This window comes from Dromiciops gliroides, chromosome 3 (assembly GCF_019393635.1).
Source record: "Dromiciops gliroides isolate mDroGli1 chromosome 3, mDroGli1.pri, whole genome shotgun sequence".
NCBI lineage: Eukaryota > Metazoa > Chordata > Mammalia > Microbiotheria > Microbiotheriidae > Dromiciops > Dromiciops gliroides.
Window position 1 is genome coordinate 103,634,548 of NC_057863.1, and position 20,153 is coordinate 103,654,700.

Genomic DNA, 20,153 nt, shown 5'->3' on the forward strand with positions numbered 1-20,153 from the left:
TATAATTAGCAGATTGAGTAATGCTAGTCAGATTGGTTGAAGATGGGAAGTATTGTATAATGATCATAATTGTTATTCTTCCCCTTTTTCAGCCACATGAAAAGAAAAAAAATATTTCCATTTATTCTTTTCCTGTTCTTACAACTTGTACAACATTTCGCTCCTTGAACCATAATGAGGGTAAGCTTAACGTAGTAGCTAAGAGTCAATAAAAAAGAGAGACTGAAGACTCTGGAGGGGGACAATAGAAAAATAGGTAGTGGGCAAATTTGCATTTAGATTTAGAGCAGAGGACTTGGATTTAATCTGACTTTACTACATGTATGATCTGGGTTAAATCATTAAAGTTCTCTGATCCTGAGTTTTCCTATTTGTAAAATGAGAGAATTGGACTAAAGGTCCCTTCTTCTAAGTCTTATGCTCTTCAAAGTGAACTAAAAATGATCGTGGACCTAAGATAAAAGAAACATCTAGATACTTAGAAATATATGAGAGAAAGGAAATTAACATTCTTCCTGGCCTATATCTAGAGATGTAATATAGGATGATAAATTAATATTTCACTTTTATTTAGAAATTTTAGTGTCATAGAAACACAGAATAAATCTGATGATATGTGCTTTACGTGACCTTGAAGGACCACTCGACCTTCTCTGGTTTCATTTCTTCATATGGAAAACAAAGACACTTATGGATTCATTCTAATTCCCTCATTCACAGGGACATGGTGAAGTATCATGCTCCTGTGAAATATCTGATAGCAGATGCGACTCTTTTGCATGCCAAGGAGATTCATCTGTCCAGGGGCAGCATTTTGAAGCTAAGCAACTTGTCTCTTAGTCATCCTATTTCAGGAAGGGGAATGAAGAGAGGAAAAAGACCCAATTCAATAAATTAACACTTTCCTACTCCCTGACTGAACAGCCAATCACAACAACTAAAAATGAGGATGTAGACCAAAAGTATGGAGTCATTGCTGAGCATAGCCATTAGCCATTATGGAGACAATTGCAGTGGACAGAAGTTAAAGTAGATTACCCAAAGGGTTATAATTTGTTCTTATAGGTATGGGGCTGCAATTTAGCCTCTGTATAAATGTATATTTTCAACAACAATAACAACCATAATAATAATAGAATTTATATAGCACTCTAAAGGTTTGTAAGAAGCTTTATCTAATTTTAATCTCAGAACAACCTTGAGAGGCTGGTGGTATTATTATCCCAATTGTACAGATAAGGATAGTGAGGTATACAGTTAAGTGACTTCTCCAATATTACTTAGCTTGGAAGTATCTGAAACCAGATTTGATTTCAAGTATTCCTAATTCCAGAATCATTGATCTCATCCACTACACCAGTTAGTCTGAAATAGCTGCTTTAGCAAGTTGGCCATATTTTGATTTTAGTTAATTACTGCATAACATTTACGATGATTTTGTAGTCAGGTTTACCAAAGAGCAAACTATAAAACTGACTTAAGCTCAAAGTGTCCCATTCAGGTTTTGAGCCTGATATAATCCTATGTTAAAACCATATAGTTTAAATAAATTCTAATTATATCTATATATGCTTATATGAAGATATATGGTAGAATCATATATGAAGCTGGTACATTGGGTTGATCAATTACTCCAATATTTTAAGAGACTATGATTTGGAATAAACACAGTAAAGAAGAAAAAGCATTGAGTGTACTGTAACAGGAATGGGGTTCGAACCACACTGTGGCTACTTACCACCTGCATTAACTTACACAAATCACAACCTCTCTGGCCTGCATTTTCTTCATCTATAAAATGAGAGGATAGGATTTCCAAGGTCACACTAAATCTGTGATTTGTAATCTCTGATTTCAGTGATATGGATAAATTCCTCCACCATTACTGATTGCAAAACCTCCCATGCCTTAGTAATTTCATGAGATGCTGACATGAAAAAATACATCATTAAGTTATAAAGGATGACACATAGCCATAGTTGGGCCCAATGTGGTTTGGGGCACAAATGCTTTTCTACTCATGGAGACTGTATCGTTGGACCTATGTACACAAAATAGGTTCAGTCTTGAGAAATTAAAGAATGTACCTTAAAGGACCTTAAAGTGTTAGGCTCCTTTCTTGAAGTCTTTGGCTCTTTACCCATACTTAAGATGCCCAGGAAAATCATTTAAAAGTTACATTGACTCTTGTCTAGCATCTCCATCTAAGGAGGATAGGGAAGAAAAGAAAGGAACTCAATGCACCCTGTAAATCAGATATAGGACAGCTATTTATTTCCTTTATACAACAGAACTGCCAAGCACAAAAGATTCACAAGCCCACAGTTTATAAAGATTAAAAAAAAAAACAACTTAAGAAGCTGTAAATTACAATGGTTACTATAGTCTCTAGGAGAGGATTACTATTCCCAGAGGAGTTTTTATACTTAAAATAGTCGAGCATGACACATTTTTTTTAAATTTCTGAATAGGCATTTCATGTTTTCACTGGCATTGTAATATCTTCCTCAAGATCATATCTTTTTGGCAAACTGGGCCAAGAGTTGGGCTCCTTTTTTCATCAGTGATCATCTTTTTCTCCAAGTAATGGTATAATGGATGTGGTGACATATTTTTTTAGTGTAGTAGGAACTTACTGATGCACCCAATAGATTCTGACCTCTTAAAGGCTGGAAATGTCTAGCATAGGATTGTTATTAGTTGACATGGTTAGGAAAGAAATACAAAGCTGAAGAGCAGGTAGAAGGTTATGAGTCAATCTCAAGCTCACCTAAGATAGCACAGGTGCTGGCAGGCATGGCTGGGTGGTTTGTCATTTCTGATAGGGGAGAGGATAGTACACAATCCCTGATGGAGATGATCAAAAAGCATTGACCCAAGAAGACAGCAAGAGGTGAGGATTGATTCTTTTTCACTTTTATAGAGTTAAAGTTTCTTCTTAGCTTAATATCCCCATCCATTCAGAAACAAACCTTCTACAACGTCATAGCCATTAAGGGTAAATAGATAGCCAAGATACCTCACCCAGGGCTAGCTTAGGCATCCCAAAGCACAAGTCCTTTCAGCACTTCTCCAACATATGTGGCTCACTTGAAAATACTAGGAGAAATGTGTTACAGAAAGGGGCCCACCACCAGTCTTGCTCCATCAGATTTCCCTAGAGTTCTATTCAGAGCCAATGGCAATGGTGAGGGAGGGAGGGGATTCCCTAGGAAAGGCCTTTCTAAACTTAGCTATTCTAGTCCACAGATGGAAGGTATATGTCCTATTACTGAATTAACTCTAGAAGCCATTCCATTTTGCAAGCCTATAAATAGCAAAGCTAAATAAACAATACAAGGTAAAAGCATATGAAACATATAAATACCTTTGTAAACAATGTAATTATGGTGCCTCCAATTCAATTCTTATTCTTCTAGTGTCTCTGCAACAGATTACCTTGCCTCTAAACTTTGCCTGCTAAGAAAACTAGGACTATCTGACATGATATATGTGAAATATTCTCTTATTATATTCCTTCCATTTTTAAAATAATTGTTTCTATTCTCATAGTTCATCCTTCCTTCAAATTTAAGAGGAAGAGGTTCTCTCATTTCCACAGCTAAACTCACTATGTGTATTTTCAAATTTATCCCGTTGTGCTTCATTCAGGGCCAGAAATCCTCAATTATCCCCTTCTAAACTTTCACTTATTCCCTATGGAGTATTTTTTTCTCAGTCTTCAAAGAAAACAAAACAAAACAAAAACAAGGATTTCCTGTCATAAATACAACCTCAACAAATACCTTCCCCCTTGATTCTGTTGAGCTATTCTGTCAAGCTAAGCTACTATGTTGTCCACCATTCTTTTAGGGGGAAGAAGAAAGGAATAAACATTTTTTAAATACCTACCCTGTGCCAGACACGTACTAGCCATTTACAAATTTTATATCTAGCCAGGCTTTGAAGGATGGATAGAAATTTGACAGGCAAAAATAAATAAGGAATGGAAAACTCTAAGTATTAGTGATTGATGCATAGCAAATGACAGGACCTGAAACATAGTAGGTGCTTAATAAATGTTAATTGACTGACTGATTGATGTTCATAAAAGTCACAGAGACTGGGGTTGGTGTGTGGACCAGAACCTTCATCTTCATGGCTTTGAAGTTGGTTCTCTATCTACTTTATGTAATTAGGACATAACAAAATATAAAACCAGAACATCACAGAATTTTATAGAGAGGTGTTAACAGCAAGAAAGAAGTAGTATATCCTAACGGCAAGTTATTCTCAGAATTAGAAAGACCTAGGCTCAAGTCCTGCTTTTGAAACATTCTGTTTAATGGAACAGCTAGGTGGCGAAATGGATAAAGCATGGGCCCTAGATTCAGGAGGACCTGAGTTCAAATCCAGCTTCAGACACATGACACTAACTAGCTGTGTGACCCTGGGCAAGTCACATATCCCTCATTGTCCCACCAAAAAAAAAGAAAGAAAGAAAGAAAAGAAAAGAAACATACTAATTTTATAATCATATTAAAACTAATGTCTCAGTGTCCCAAGGTATACCTTAAAGATTATAATTTGTGGAGCCAATATTTATAAAAGCAATTTCCTCATTTATGATATGTTCAGGGAAGACTAGCACCTCTGGTGTGAGTGCTCGATGAGCCTTTTTTCCGGGATGTTCATCTACCTTTGGTGTTCAACTTTCATCCAACTCTCACCTGAGGTTCCAAGAAGCTGTAGCATACTCAGAAGCCACACCCCAGTAAAAAACATCTCAGCAGATGGGCTAAACCAGGTTGAGGGTAATCAACAGGCTTCAAAGCCATTGGTGAGTTAAGTGAATGTCTGTCCCAAGCATGTGAAGACTTCCCCCACTGGAATAGGCAGATGAGAACAATTTATTTCAAGAGCCATAAATGTGGCTGAAACAAGTGCTGAGGAACCCTTAAAGTACTGCATCTCAGGTCATCACTGGCCATCCTGATTTTTGTCTTGCCACTGGCCTTTGTTGACTCTGGAAGAGAGAGTGAGATGATGACTGTGCAGCTCTGCCTCACTTAAATCCATTTCATGCACAAGTCAAGACATCACCCCATGATGTTATTATTGATAAATTTTTTGTCTTTGAAACCAAAGGATGAAAAACAATAAAAAGAACTTTCTCACTGGGAATTTCCTATGCAAATGAAAATCTTAGGTCCCATGAATATGTAGATAGACAACTAGGTGGCTGAGTGGATAGAGCGCTAACCTTGGAGTCAAAAGGAGCTGAGTTCAAGTCTGGCCTCAAATACCTACTAGTTGTATGACATCCAGAGAGTCACATAAACCTTTGTTTGTGTCATTTTCCTCATCTGTAAAATGTAATAACATTCTATTTTATTAGTGTAAAAAAACTCTAAAATATAATAACACCTACTTCACAGGGTTTTTGTGAGGATCAATTAAGATAATATTTATAAAGCACTTAGCAAACTGTCTCACATATAGTAGGTACTGTATGAATGTTTATTCCCTTCCCTTATCCATGTATACATGCATATATGTATATATGCACACATATTTATTTTATATGTATATATAAACATATATACATATATATACTTACACAATATATAACTAAGTTCTTCAATTTGGGTTGAACTATATTATAGGTTGCACAGCTGGTTTCCACAGTGGATAGAATGACAAGTCTAGAGTCAGAAAGATCTGAATTCAAATCCATTCTCAGGCACTTACTAGATGTGTGACTGGACAAGTCACTGAACCCTGTTTGTCAGTTTCCTCTTCTGTAAATGAGCTGGAAAAAGAAATGGCAAATCACTCCAGTGTCTTTGCCAAGAAAATCTCAAATGGGGTCAGACACTACTGAAAGGACTGAACAAAAACAAACAACATATTTTAGGTTACTTTAAGGGAAAATATGGTGACACAGGGCAGGTATGGAAGATTGGATCTACATATCAAAGTCCTCAAATAAGAAGTCTTTAGATTACATAGAGGTTTAGGGAAAATACCATTTGCTTAAGAGTCAGGAGGTCAAAGATCAGTCACTTCACTTTGCTGGGCTTCAGTTTACATATATGTAAAATGATAGTGTTGAATTAGATAATCTCTAAGATCCCTTTTAGATAAAAATTCCAGGATTCAAAGCAGTCTTTTAAAAGGTTTCTAGCAGGAATGCAATTTGATAAGAGCTTGACCTCTGTCTCTATCTACCACTGGGCCTCACTCCTCTACTGGATTTTTCATCCCAGATGCCTCAAGGTCAAACCTCGAATTCAACATACATGAAAATGAAATTTATCATCCCCTTACCACTCTGTGCCCTGTGCCCCCAATCCTTAGATCTGCCTCTACCTCCTGATTTCCCTGTTCTAGCAATTCTTCCATCAGTCTCCTAGTCATCAGATTGGTACTAAATAAAGCAAGTTTGTCTTCTCATTTTCAACCTAACATTAATCAATTCTCTAATGAAGCTAATTAAGTAAAATGAGCATCTGAAAAATAATGATACTTAAAAATGTTAATAGACACTTGTCTTTGGTTGGGTCTATACATCTGAATTAAAGAATTGAAGCAATTGTCTGTATAATGCATGCTAAAAAAATACTTAATCTCACTATTCAGATAATTGAAGTAATGTTGATTATAGTAATCCAGATAAAAGCTTCATTTTGTTGCTTTGTTTCCTTCATATTTCCATGTCCAATAATTGTTTTTTTACCTAAAAATTATATAGTGGTTTTTTTCAGTTGTGTATGTATAACAGAGTACTAGCAGTAAAGAGGCATTTAGATCAATGGGAAGGGACAGATGAGAACATCATTGGGTCAAGGCAGACCTTGAATGACACAATATCTATTATTCATTTCCCAGTCATATCTAGTTCTAAAGTTATGGGAAATGAATTGACAGGCAAGACATGTAGGTAAATTGCCCATTCGGTGATATAATCTAATACCACAGGAACCTTTCAGAAAGGAAGAGATACCACAAAAACCATTTTATAGTCAGCATCCTAAACACTGAATTGCCCTTAGTAATGTAGGAGACATTGTAGACCTTTTCATTTTCAGAGGTCACAAATTGGCAGAGCTTGATGAAATATTATATGAAACTGTAAAAAGATCCCACAACCACCAACCTTCCCTGGAGGCTTCTGTGGTCTCTCAAATTCTCTCAGAAACCATTTCTGAGGCCCTCAGAATGGAGGGTGAAAAAGATACAACCCATCACTGGCAAGCGGCTGTATTCACCACCCACTCCTCAGGTACAATGGGACAGCTCAGAGGATTTCTACATTGTTTAATCTGTTTCTGTGAGTGCCTGCCAGGTTTTCCATTCAGTAACCAACATCTATCAGTAAGTAACAATCTATGTGTTCAGTTTAAAAAAAAAAATTCTGGAACAGTAATGAATGTGTTGCTGGAGCTGCATGACAAGATTACTGAGGAACTCACCCCTTGTTTGCTCTCTCCTGGGTTTTATTCTCCCAATGAAACCCATATGGGCTATGTGCCACCTGAGATGGGCAATTTGTCTATGTGCCATGTTTTCACACTTCCTTAATTAGATTGTGCATGATTTCTAAACCAGCTGATAGAATATAGTAAATATTCCAGTTTCTGGGCTTAGATAGGCTTCTGATTTTTCTTTACGGCCTGACAACTTCTTGGCAGATACAGATAAAGCAGAAATGATCCTTGTCTTAACATAGGCAGGAGGTAAGAGGGTTGGACTCACACCATCTATATGATAGAATAATGATTTGTATAATAGTGACTTCCAGATTCAAGTCCAAGTACAAGAAGATCCCAAACAATAAGGGCAAACATCCTCTCCAAACTTTCTAGAGGGAGAGAGTCATTGCATGATGAGCCAGGACACCGCTGGCCTGAACCAGACCATACATTTTATCTGCCTGCCAGAGAGAACAATATGCTGCATCCAGGAGAAAGTTGTTCAGAAGTGACTGATGCTGCTGCTGTTCCTGCAAGAGCACATTGGTTAGGCTGCACATTAGGCATGAGGAAACAGGATTCTTATTGAGTGTATGGCAAGGCATCAGAAAAACAATGCTTGTTGATATGGAATAGGCAAGCAATTAAACTGAACAAAGGAGGAATCGCAAGCTGCTGACCTGCAAATTTATCCTTCAGGCATCTGGTACTAAATCAGTAACTCTTGATGATCTATCTAGTCTCTCCTCAAGGGCAGACTGAAGCCCTTCCATAAGTAAAAACAGATTTAAAAAATAGTGCTAGGAACACATTCATATTTCTTAAGTGAACCATTATTTTAATATATGTAAAATCCAAAGTAAAAAGCTAGCTATAGAAGATGCTTTTCATGTGCTACTGCAACTAAAAATAATCATTCCCAAGTACCTCACCTTATTAGTGTCTCTATCTATCAAGGTAGGAACTCAGAAAACAGACTCAGTCTATTGGCAGCTCACAAAGACTTTTGAGTTTAGAGCTTATGCTTTGTTGGAATGTCTTTCAAGATTTTAGGGTCACATCTTGAGGAGAGTTAGGGAAGGCACAGAATGGAATCACCAAGTGATTAAAGTGGGGAGGGGGACAGGTTTTAAGCTCCAAGATCCAGTTATGAAGTTTGAAAAAATTTCTTCGGTGAATTAGAAAAGAAACAATGCAGGCATTGGGATGGTTGGGGATTGGCCAGACTCTTAGATAATTTTAAATAGCTGAGGGTGCCAGCATTCAATGAAGACATTTCAAGAGTTCAAGTAATTCCATGTAGGAAGCATCTTGATAGAAAAGACCACTGTGTCTATAGTAGAAGGTAGAAGGGAAGGGGTTTCTTTTTCTGTGTGTGTATGTTTGTGTGTGTGTGTGTGTGTGTGTGTGTTTCCCCTTCGTTTACCTCTTTGGCCATAATATCTTGGGGTTGGTAATTACTCAGCAGGAGGAAGAAACCTTACCCCTCAGTCTGGGAATTACTGTTCAGGTTTGGACACAGAGAGAAAATGATTGAAGATAAACTATACATTCAAGGGATTTGACTGCTGGCAGCAGAGAAGACACACAGCTATGTGGCACAGTGGATAGAGCACTGAGATTGGAATCAAGAAGACTCATCTTCATGAACTCATATCTATCCTCAGACACTTACTAGTTGTGTGACCCTAGACAAGTCATTTAACCCTGTTTGACTCAGTTTCCTCATCTGTAAAAGGAGCTGGAGAAGGAAATGGCCAACCACTCTAGTCTCTTTGCCAAGAAAACCCCAAATAGGGTCATGAAGAGTCAGGCACAACTGAAACGAATGAAAAACAACAAGAGAGAACACAGAAAACTGGATTCAAGAAGGAGAAGGTGGAAGGGGAAGGGAACAAGCTTTAATAAAATACCTAATATTTGCCAGACATGGTAGTCAGACATGCTTTACAAACATTCTCTTCTGTGATTTAGGTGCTGTTATTTTCTCCATTTAACATTTGAGGAAATTAAGGGAAAAAAGAGGTAAAGTGACTCACTCAGGGTCAGCCATCTAGCAAGTATCTGAGGTCTTATTTGAACTCAGGTATTCTTTACTCCAGGGTCAGAGTTTTACCCACTGAACCACCCAGTTGCCAGGGAAGAACTTGCTCTTGGCAATGGAGAACTGAGGTGTGAGATGGTGATAGCCCACCTGAGCAACCAGCTCACAGAGATGCTGAACTTAAGAGGGAACTTCAAGAATATTTTATGAGGAAAGAAAGGATATAGAAGTCCTATAGTTTTAGGGGCATAAGTTGTTTTGGCCACATGTGTGTCTTACTATCATTATACTTTAAATAATCCTGCCAGGGTGAGTTTAGCTATTTAAAATCTTTTGGGGGCATGGCCAGTTTTGCCCTACTTTTCCCATGGATTCTGTTTAAGGGTGAGTGCACTTCAGATTTATAGCAGGAATGCTGTGTAGCTGCTGTTCTTTCTGTGCCACCAGAGTAAGTATCAATGCTTTGAGCTAACTGGAAGTAATGGAAGATAGCTATACATTTTAAGTAAAGACTTCCAGGCTACAACTTGGACCTGAGAGTAGCAGCCATCCTCTGAAAAATGCAACCCACAAATGCAAGTGCAAATTGGGGGATTAGAGCAAAGGGGGTCTTATGTCTTTATGCACACTGGAATAATAACAGAATATTCATTTTTCTCACTTCTACATAAGGATAGGGATAAGGACTAGGTTTATGGTTTTGTTGGTACAGGGAACACCCAGATGAATGGAGAAAACTCCATCTAACAACGTAGGCTGCAACCTTCTCTGAAATTTATAATCTCACAAAATTGCCTAAACCACTAATGGGTGGTCACTCAGGCAGTATGTGCCAGAAGTCAGACTTAAAACCAGATCTTCCTGGATTTGAGTCTGACTCTTTATCTGTTATTCTACATACTGCCTCTCTCTATATCATAACTGGTTAATGATGGTAAAATATCTCATATACATGCCTTTTCTCTATTGAAACTACAACTTAAAATGCAAGTCCAACCACATCACACCTCCTCCCATTCAATAACATCCAATGGCTCCCTATTTCCTCTAAGGTAAAAAAACCAAAAACAAACAAACAAACAAAATTCTCCAGGTTAAGGGTTAAGTTACTTGCCCAGGGTCACACAGCTAGTAAGTGTCAAGTGTCTGAGGTCAAATTTGACCTCAGGCCCTTCTGAATCCAGGGCCAGTGCTCTATCCATTGTGCCACCTAGTGGCCCCACCCTGGTATTTAAAGCCCTTCCAATCCTGTGTTCTTCCTATCTTTCCAGTCTTCATATACTTTATTTGTTTCCACATAATCTCTGATCCAGTGACACCGGCCTCCTTGCTGTTTCTGGAACACAACACTCTATCTCCCAGCTTAGAGTATTTTTATTGGCTCTCTCCAATGCCTGGAATGCTCCACTTCCTTTATGTTACATCTCCTAGCTTATATGGCTTCCTTCAAGTCTCTCTGCCAGAAGTTTTTCTGAGTCCTCCTTAATCTTAGGGCCTTCCCCCTCAGACTGTCCCCAAATTTTATATTTATGTGTGTACGTATATGTATATAATGCATATTTCTGCATGAGTTTCTTGTTCCTACAGAATGGCTTGCATATTTTCTCCTTGAATAGACTTGGAGGTCCTTGAGAACAGGGATTGTTTTTCGCCTTCCTTTGTATTCCCAGTGCTTTTCACAGTGCCTGACACATTGTAGGTATTTAATAAATGTTTATTAAATGACTCACTAATGTCTCTTTGTCTTCTCACATTATATCTAAGTCTAGATAATAATGATAAAAAATTATATTTGTATCATTATTTTATGAATCATTTATAAATTTACCATCAAAAAATGAAAATGATTTTTTTAAAAAGCATGACCAAAAATGAAAGAAAGAAAATATTCCTTGTCCAGATCTGATTTTTTTTTCTGGCTTTGGGACAAGTGATCAGAATTCCCTTTGTTATCTAATACCAGGCATTCTTTGGAACTATGTATTGCTTATTCATGACTCCAGCATTATTTTCTCTGTAATTGATATGGGTCTCCATGTTTTCTTCAAAACAAGAATGACAAAAGAACTCCAAACAAGGATGTATCACAGTTTCAATTTTCCTGAGTAACTTCCTGCTCAATAGACAGGAAGTACTTAAGAGAGACAGTATGTCTGGGACAGACTCTTTTACTGAAGATATAATAAGCATGCCATTCTGAGCTATCAATAAAGTTGAATTATTTGCCTCTATTCTCCTCAAATGCTTCTTGCTAAATATGAATTTGTTATAAATGATGAAAAATATGGCATTCATTTCAAATCATTAATGAAGAAATATCAGGATTTATCAGAGACAAATAGAGAATAAAAAATGCAAAAGAAGCAAAGAAAAGCTTTAAGTAGTGACTGTACATTCCCAAAAGGCAGGATTCAACCTGCTATGGCTTTCAGACAGAATAATAACCTATGGTTTCTCTTTACAAACAAACTAGTTGGCAGAATCGTGACCAGCACCAAACTGGGAACATAGTGAGTACTTAATAAATGCACATTGATTTGTTGATAGATGAGCTACCAGAATTAGATTAAAATAAAAGGTAAATTAAGTGTGTTCCTAAAGACACAGCTTAGAGTAGCCAGCCAAGCCTGTGAAAAAATAAAGCCCTATAAGCAAAGAAAGGGAAAAAAGAAATAGATAAATGGCTTGAAATCAGAAACTGAGACTAATATTTTTGGAGCAGCAGCCTGATTATTAGTATCCAATTTAATTAATTACTAATATCCAAATACTAAAAAACTAAAATGTTTAAAAATTATCTGTTGCAGAAAATAGCACTCAAAATGATTAGACAATCAAATGCAGGAGATATTCATTTTGTCTATCAGAAATAAGAGAAAAATATAATAGCAATCACTTTTGCCCCTGCAAAAAAGTTGATATTCAAAATACAAAGTTCTATTATTACCTTCATGTTCTATACTAAAGTTCAGACTAATCTGCTTGTAGACCAAACATGCAGAGATTGAAAACGATTGTGACAAGTCTGTATGCTTATGTAGCCAAAAAATAAATAAATAAATTTCAGCATTATGGTCCTTTGAAATCCTTGATGACTATAAGAGCAAAGTAGATGCAGTGATTTTTGTACTCAAAATAGATACTGATAGTTAACACTGGGATTTTTCAACACAGAAGGAATGTTACCTCTTTGATCTTAGGAAATAACATTCAATGTTTTACCCAACTTGTGACCTTTAACCCCAGCCCCCCTCAGTTTTCTTACTTTAATCTTTAAACAATCCTGTAACTTAATGAACACATATGAGATTCCCAATTTCGTTTTCTTGAGAGTCTAAGAATGCTTTTCATTTCTACATGCTTTAAAAATAAATTTTATGAGGAAAAACACTTGCATCAGAGAAGTCACATATTGAGTTCAAACCTCAGAACTTGCCATATACCCATGGGCTCTTAAATTGGGAAGAGAAAAAAAAAAGACCTCTCTTATTCCTACTCAAAATGTGGAGAGCTTTAGAATAATAAGGCATGTGCAGGTCACTGCAAAGCAAAAGATAACACAGTGGCAACCTGAATATGTTTGCTGATGTGTTTAAAGGGATTATGTTTCTTTATAATACAGTGTATGAAACTAAAAGAAAATGTAAAGCCAGTGATTCATGCAATGAGAAAAATACCAGTCACTGAAAACCAGACTGAAATGTGAGTCGAGCTGAATGACAGAAAACAGAATCATTCTGTAAGATGCAGGCACCTTCTGACTGGATTCACACAAAAATGATCATTGAGAAACCAGATGGTAACTAGTAAATTTGCATGGATGCAATGAAACAAAATGACAAGATTTTTTTAACCTGTCAGTTAAAAAAAATGTCAGAAAAAAACAAGATAAAATTTTTTATTTTATAACATTTGTTACATTTTAATATTTTTGAAAGATGGCCTTTTATCTTCCATATATTCATTTCCACACACCATACAATAAGGTTAAGATGATGTCGGCAGGGTTACTTTAAAATTAAAAAAAAAAAAAAACCTTGGATACAAGGCTATAGCTAAAGCAAGAACAAAACACTTATCATGATCTTTCTAGTTTTCTACCAACATGATCTTCATTTCACTGATCTTGTTCTTGCACATTATTAATCTTTAGTCGTTTCAGTAATATCTGGCGTCTTCTTGGCAAGGATAGTGGAGTAACTTGCCATTTCCTTCTCTGGCTCATTTTACAGATGAGGAACTAAAGCAGAATTAAGTGATTTGCCCAGAGTCACACAGCTAGGAAGTGGCTGAGGCCAGATTTGAACTCACCAAGATGAGTCTTCATGACTTCAGGCCTTCACTTTTTCTACTGTACCACCTATCTGCCCCACTTTCATGTAATAGGCACTAACTAAATGTTTGTTGATTAAAAAGTGAGTATGAGTTAGAAAAAAATAGTGCTAAATGGGATTTTACAAAAATGGAAGCAATGATAAGATAATAGCTTCAACAGGCCATGTCAACCCAACCCCATTTTTTTTCTTTCTTTTTTTCTTCCTCTTCTGTTCTTCTTTTCTTCTACAAGGTTATTAGATTGTAAATACTACAGATCAGAAAGAGGTTATAGAACTAATTTGTTTAGATTTGAAGAAAGCATTTGGTGCTCTCATACAATTCTTGAAGAAACAATAGAGAACTGTGGGCTATTGGATAGTATAGGTGAATTCAGAAGTGGTTGAATTATAGAACACAAAAAAATGTAGTCATTAGTGGATCAAAACCCACTTGGATGAAATCACTATTGGACTTCTATTAGGGTACTATCTAGTTCATTTACTATTTAACATTATAATCAATGATTTATATGAAGGCATAGGTGGCTTCATTGTCAAATTTGCAATGACAAATTATGGAGGGATAGCTGGCATGTTGAGTTAATAACAGGTTAAAAATTAAAAAGAAGATAAGAATAGAGTAGAACATTGAACTGAATCTAAAAGTATTCCAAAGAAATAAACATAAAATATTACATTAGACTATATTAATAAAGTATATTATATGAATTATATATTATATAATATTATATAAAGTATATAAATTATATTGTTAAAGCATTATATTAGACAATGATATTCAGAAACAGACAAGCTGGAGAATTTTGAAAGTAACATGTAGAATGTACCATATGCTGAAAAGATATAAGTAAAGATTTTAAGTTTCATATGTAATCTTCCTTTTCTGTTCTACTTAGAAATATTCATTTTTATATTAATTATGTTCAGTATACAAGTATACATTTTAAAAATAATAACATGAGAAATATGGTCCGCAAATGAAACATCGATGCTAATCTCTGCAAACTTTTGATACTGAAAAATGGACAGAAGAAAGGACATAAACAAATACTATAAAAGTTAGATCTAAGGATTAGAAAAGATTAGAGAAAGGTAAATGTCATAGTTTTTTTGTTTTTGTATTTGTTTTCATTTTAAGGATAAGAGACTCTGCATATTTGAGGCTTGACTATAACTACTAGGGAAATTCTCGATGGGGATCTTTGATTAGAATCTAGAAAAGAGGGGCAGCTAGGTAGTACAGTGGATAGAACACTGGCCCTGGAGTCAGGAGGATCTGAGTTCAAATTTGACCTCAGACATTTAACACTTACTAGCTGTGTGACCCTAGGCAAATCACTTAACCCTAATTGCCTCACAAAAAAAAAGAAGGAATCTCTGATGAATAAGAATCTGCATTATTTTATCAAAACAAGTCATACTAGACTAATTTTACTTCTTTTTTTTTTTTTTTAGTGAGGCAATTACGGTTATGTGACTTGCCCAGGGTCACACAGCTAGTAAGTGTTAAGTGTCTGAGGCCGGATTTGAACTCAGGTACTCCTGACTCCAGGGCCGGTGTTCTATCCACTGCACCATCTAGCTGCCCCTACTTCTTTTTTTGACAAGGTAGTTTAATTGTAATTTCAGGGTAATATTATAAATATAATTTATATTTTCATAAACCGTTTGATGGTATATTGTACACTGTTCTTAATGGAAAAAAGCAGAGATGGGAACCAGATGAAAATACAATTAGATGCACCCAAAACTGAATGGTGAGTGAAACTCTAAATGTCAGCTTGGTAGGAGGTCTCAAGTGCAGTACCCCAGGGATCTGTGTTTGATTTCGTGTTGAATAATATTTTTATAAATGCTCTGGTTGGGTATGTAAATGGATTGTTTTTCCCATTTGAAGATGACAAAACTGAGAATGATAACTAACTATCTAACTGACCAGATAAATGTCAAGTTCCAAAAAGATCTTGATGGCCCAGAACAGCAGGCCTAATATAATAAGTTGAAACTGAATAACAATAAAGATACAATTTACATTTGGGTTCAGAAGTTCAAATTCTCAAGTATTGAATATTCTAGGAGACAATAAGGGTTAGATAACAGTTAGGCTTTTTTGAAAAAAACAAAACAAAAAACTATGTGTTTTAGTGTACTTCAGGTTTCATCTGAGCCAGCAATGTGCTGTGGCTACTATAAATACTAATGTTATCTTGGGTTGCATTACAAAAGGCATAGTCTTCAATGATGGCAATCATCCCTTTGTACTTGGACCTACACAGACCATTCACAAACACTGGATTCAGTTCAGAACAAGACAGTTTAAGAAGTATATTGATAAGGTGGAGGCTGTTCAGAGAAGAGAACCAGGACAGATCACCTTTGGTACCTGTCATATGAAGATTGACTGAAGGAAAGGGTAATGCTATTCCAAGAGGTAGTGGGAGAAAAAGAAAGTGGTGATGAAAATTCTTTTCAAGTATTTAAAGGGCTATCACATGGGGAATGGAATGACAATTATTATATTTAGGTACAAAGGGTAGAACCAGGAGCAACTGGTAGCAAAGTTATGAAAGAAGTAAACTAAGGATTGACTTCCTGATAACTAGAGCTATCCAAAATTGAAATGAGTGATGTGATTAACAAGATGGTAGAACACCTATTTTTAAATTTTTCTTCAATAAACCATGTATTGTCTCTCCCTTTTACCTCTCTTCCCTTTAGAGAGAGGAAAAACAACAATAACAAAACAATGACAACAAAAACTATTGTATCAAATATGCACAGTCATGCAAAACAAATTCCCATGTTGGCCATGTCCAAAAATGTCCGTCAAGAGGTGGGTAGCATATTTTAGCATTGATTCTCTGGAATTGTGTTTGATCATTGTGTAAATCAGAGTTTAAATTTTTCAAACAGTTTGTCTTTATATTGTTGTTACAGTACAAATTGTTTTTGTTATTCTTATCACTTCTCACTCTGTATCAATTCATACAAGTCACCCCAGGTTTCTCAGAAACTGTCCTCTTCATTTTTTTTTCTTTTATGGAACAATAGCATTTCATCATACCATATGCTATAAATACCACAATTTGTTCAAACATGACCCAATCTATGTACATCCCTTTGATTTCAGTCCTTTGTCACTTCTTTTTTAAAAAAAGCATTTATAAGTATTTTCATACATTTAAGACTTTTTGCTCTTTCTTTGATCTTTTCATTATGCAGCATGTAAAACTATATGTGTGGTCACCTTATTTTTTCCCAGGTTTGAGGAAAATTAGCTGGTTGTTACTTATAAATTAGAAGCTTTAGCACAAGTTTTGGGCATTAAGTTATAGACCTAGTATTGGCATAGCTGGGTCAAAAGACATGCTCATTTCAGTAACTTTTTAGATCTAATTCTAAATTGCTTTCCAGAATGGCTGAACCTGTGTGGACTTAAGTCTAATTGTGACCAGTGAACAAATGCCCCAGTATTATCCTTCCTTTGCCCAGCTCTGTCCTTAGTAAGAGAATCCATGTTTTTCCCTTCAGAGGTATCTTAATGAAAAAAAAAATCTTCTTCTAGCAGCTATACCCCCATCCCAGGCTAGAACTTGCTTTTTCTACATAAGCTTCACCCCAATTGAGATTCACCTAATGCTCCCAAGTGCCCCTGCCACTGAAAATATTTCTACTTATGGCCATGTTTGTGTATGCTGCTTATTTACTTAGGTATAGCTTGGCCTACATGGCTTCTAAAGTCCTTACAATTTTGATTTTATATGATTCTATGACTATTTCCATAGAGCTCAACTCCTTTATGATCTCTCAAAATACAATAAGCCCTGTACTCTCCTACTTCTTTCACATGCATGTTTCCAAGCAAAGCAAAACAAAACAAAGACCCTTCATTTCTTATCTGTCTCTGCTTCCTTTAAAGTTCATGGTAAGAGGGCAGCTAGGTGGCACAATGGATAGAGCACCGGCCCTGGAGTCAGGAGTACCTGAGTTCAAATCCGGACTCAGAGATTGACACTAACTGTGTGACCCTGGGCAAGTCACTTAACCCCAAATGCCTCACCAAAAATAAATAAATGAATAAATAAAATTCATGGTAAAAGGGACTTCTCTCATTTAGCAATCTCCAATCAGTCATAAACAAGGTACAGATGATGGAAGCAAAGACAGAAAATCCCTGGCACCTCATTATCTTGCTACATTCTTCTTCCTGTTACAATTCTATTATAGAGAGCAGCTAGGTGGCACAGTGGATCAAAGCACTGGACCTGGATTCATGAGGACCTGAGTTCAAATCTGGCCTCAGACACCTGACACTAGCTGTCTGACCTTGGGCAAGTCACTTAACCCTACTTGCCCCACCAAACAAAACAAACCAAAAAAAACCCAAACAATTCTATTATAGTCTCTATTATATGTCTATATGTGTCTTACCTTTGCTATTAGATTTTAAGATACTTAAGAGGCTTGATCTTATTCATGTTACACAAAATATACCATATGTTCAATAAATTCAATTCGATTTTAAAAATTAAGCATCTATTTTGTGTGAAGCATTGTGTTCTGTGCTAGGAATAAAAAGAAAAAAAGTCCTTATCCTATAGAAAAGTTCTTAACCTTATCTGTGTTTGTGTGTGTGTGTGTGTGTGTGTGTGTGTGTATAACACAGTCAGGTGAAGCCTTATCATACCCTTTATCAATGTGATATTTTGTATGCATAAAATCAAATGCATTGAACTACAAAGGGAAACCAAATTTAGTGAAAATAAAGACAACTTTCTTCTAATGCAAGTTCATATATGCCATGCCATAAAATCTATGGTTTGTGAACCCCAGACTGACAATCTCTTCTTTAGAGCCTTATATTCTTTTAGATGTAAACAAACACATACAGAGAAGTAAATACACGATAGATTCAAAATATGTGCAATATAATTGGGGGGTGATAGGGAATATTCATATTGTAGGTGTCAAGGAAGGCATCATAGAATATTCATAATCTGAATCTTAAATGGAACTAAGATTCTAGGAGGAAGAATGAGAAAGAAAGAACACTGAGCATGAGAGATAGCTTTTGCAAAGATATAGACGTAATGTGTGAAGAATGGCAAGTAGACCATTTTAGTTAGAACACAGATTACATGGAGGGAGGGTAAGGCAAAATCAGTCTGGAAAGACAGGTTGGAGCTAGATTTTGAAGGACTTTTAAAATACCCAATAAAATAGTTTTCATTTGATTCTAGAGTTAATACTCATTTACTATTGTTTCTTGAGTAAGATGATTGAGAGGGTCGAACCTATGCTTTAGGGATACCAAGTTGAGTATTAAAATACATTTTTATTATATTTTAAGATTTATAGTGTATTTTTATTATAACCACCTGGTAAGGAATGAATGCATGAAAGAACAAAATACTAAAAGTTCCCAGAGTGAAGCTTCAAGAATCCAGAAACAAACAATGCATTTCAAATATTTGGTGTGAGGGGGGATATTAAAAGTAATAGAGAATTAGAACTCTCACACATTTTGTGTGTTTGGATCTCTAGGTCACATGCAGTTGATATACTTTGATTATTCATTATCTTTATGGTTATCAGTCAAATTCTCTGATCTTAGATACTACAATTTCTTTTTCATGATCTCCTTATGTCAGAAAGAATTCTTTTTTTTTGGGGGGGGGGGGGCAATGGGGGTTAAGTGACTTGCCCAGGGTCACATAGCTAGTAAGTGTCAAGTGTCTGAGGCTGGATTTGAACTCAGGAACTCCTGAATCCAGGGCTGGTGCTTTATCCACTGCGCCACCTAGCTACCCCAAGAATTCATTTTTATACTTAAAAAACAAGGTGTTTGATATTTAAAGGTATATTTTTATTTAGAAGCCACATGTTTTGCAATCAGAACAAGTAAGTCAATTAATTGCATATCTTGAGCAAATTAATCTTCAGGGCCTTCAGTTCCTACATCTACAAAAGTGACTTTCCCATTGTCTAACACCTATTTTTGTCAGAGCTAGTGAGGTTTGCATTTGGTGATCCTGACTGAACAATCAGTCTTTTATTCCCTTTGGCTTGCTGCCTGACTACTTGTCTATGAAAGTAACATAAAATAAAATAAAACAAAATAAAATAAAATAAATAAATAATGAATCAAAATTAAATTAAATTAAAACTAATAAAAATTAAACTACAAGAATTCTAAGTACTGAGATATTTATAATACACTATTTTTTCATGACATTATCATAGGATCATAGATTTAGGACTTAAATTATTTACTAGCTTATCCAAATCCTTCATTTTACAGATGAAGGAACTGAGGCC